Raw genomic sequence first — 2,181 nt, forward strand, 5'->3', positions numbered from 1 at the left:
TCTTTCTGCAGCTTGCGTACCTGCATCTGTAGTTTTTTGACAGTGTTCTTAGATTCGTTATGATGTTGTCTAAGCTTATTATTGGCTGCTGTGAGATCTGCAATCTTCTTCCTAAGCTCAGCTGCCTCAGAATCGAGGGGTTGGGTCGCAGTAACTATTGCAGTTTCTTGAAGCCGTGCATCCCTGGGGGTCGAAGCAACTTAAAATTCCTGCGTAGTTGAGGGAAGAACGTTTCTCACTTCTCGTGAAGAATTGTGTGCGGCTGCGTCGTCACTGAATAATGCAGGCACGTGTGCATTTCGTTCCCTTGGTGGCCTTCGCTCTTTAGGAAGTTCTGGAAACAGATAAATAAGAAAAAATGCCCATTACATATATTTAAGATTGTGTTAACTAAAAGCAGAATAGAAGGCGCGCCAGAAAATTTAATATGTATGCGCATGAATCGTTTCCTCACATAACTTTTTCAAATGTAGATAATGAGCCGATAAGCAACGTGGTAACAAATACCAGGGTCAGGAGGCATCTCACCTTTGAATGGGAACACCGTTGGTACAGCATTAGGCTTGAGCTTCTTCCACCCATCCGCGCGGTTCTGTTCGAAGCTGCTGGCTTCGAAATGAGCCTGCAGATGAATTTGATATTGAAATTAGCGGCGCATTTCCGGCTCGATAATGAAAACAATGAAGGCAGCACGCAAGAGAACACAGTAGTCCAAATATCAGTCGAATTACTCGAATGAGAGCCTCAATCTGCACATAACATATCCTGTCTATCTCATTCACTGACTTAATCCGCCATCGCAGAACGAAGCGTCGGGTTAACAGGCCAAAGAACAAATTAGTCGAAATATCAGGCGAATTACTCGAATGAGCGCCTCAATCTGCACATAACAACGATCTCTGTTAATCTCATTTACTGACATAATGCGGCGTCGTAGGACGAAGCGTCCGGTTAATAGGCAGCGGAAGCTACCCAACGCCGCACACATGTCAAAAACAACTTCAGAAATCGTGAGTGAATTAATCAAAATTGGTTCCTGGACCATCCATTTGCACAGTAATTGCCACAGCTTATGTGCCCTTGCTTGTCCTCATGCTCTGTGCCTTGATGCAATGTTTGGGCCCAGACCGCAATTCGCTGGCAAGCGCCTAGTAAAGGCAATTACCTTTGAATGAAAAGAAGCGGCGAAAGCACGCGTGGTACGTATTCCCCAGCGGACACGTGTCGTGCAATTTCGGATGCGAACAAGCAAGCGGCAGACAATGGCCTGTACCGCGCTGTAGTGAAACTCATTTACTTTGTTTTAGTGTTTCACGCAGCTTTTTTAAGCCGAGCAAGAAGAATATTGAACGACACTTAGCTGCCCAAACGCAACAAAATACAAATAAATCGCAACAAAAACAGCACTGAACCAACATGTGGCACTTACGCTGCAGACACACGAGGAGTTCGTCGGTTGCCACTTGTCACGCTTGACTCGCACCAGCCACAGAAGCCGCCTTTTTGGGTCCCTTGGAAAATGGAACATCCTCCAACCATTTCTCGAATGGTTGGAGCACTGAGGAACACAACATCCAGGCATTCTACGCCGATGAAAGCCGCGCGAACGCAGCAGCGTTTCGAGGACGCCCGCACAGCAGCGCGGCGAAGTCGACGCGGGCAACGCAATGGCGGAGGGAGCGCGCGAAAACAGGTTTAGGCGGCGCCGGCTGGTTCAGAGGGTGACCTCACCCTAAGCGGGAGCGCGCGCATCGAGGCACCCTAGCGCGCGGTCGATTTTTTCGCCCTCTGTGGCCATTTGTTGAACTTGAGAGTGTGCTACCCCTGTGGAGACTGCGATGGCAGCGAACGAGTCGGCGAGAATAGAGTCACTGGAAAAAATTTCACAGTACCGCATTCGTTTTCCCCGCGCCGCCGACGCGTTCATTGGCCCAACCGTACCATGTGACCTCTGGGGTGCCATATACCTTCCAAGCGCCGGGCGGGCCGGCTGAGCTAAAGAGCGCAGGCAGCGCAGGTTCCCTACGTTTTTTTGTGTGTGTGTGTGTGTTTCAATTGTCGCGCTCGCATTTGACTGCAAGGAAATCATGCCTGGCTGCTGCGCCTTCGGATGCAGCAACCGAACTGAGTCTGGAAAGACTTTTTTCTAGATTCCGACCGCGAAAAATGACCGAGAGCGTC

The 2,181-nt window shown here is 49.4% G+C and overlaps 1 long non-coding RNA gene across 1 annotated transcript; it reads right to left on the bottom strand.

Moving 5' to 3' along the window:
- Positions 1–212: 212 nt before the first annotated feature.
- LOC140219400 (uncharacterized) lies at positions 213–1,703 on the bottom strand. Its single transcript, XR_011895629.1, has 3 exons — positions 1,430–1,703; positions 529–622; positions 213–334 (listed from the first exon to the last, which is right to left on the bottom strand). It is a non-coding gene; the product is annotated as an uncharacterized lncRNA (long non-coding RNA).
- Positions 1,704–2,181: the final 478 nt, after the last annotated feature.

Source organism: Dermacentor andersoni, chromosome 7, assembly GCF_023375885.2.
Source record: "Dermacentor andersoni chromosome 7, qqDerAnde1_hic_scaffold, whole genome shotgun sequence".
Classification (NCBI taxonomy): Eukaryota; Metazoa; Arthropoda; class Arachnida; order Ixodida; family Ixodidae; genus Dermacentor; species Dermacentor andersoni.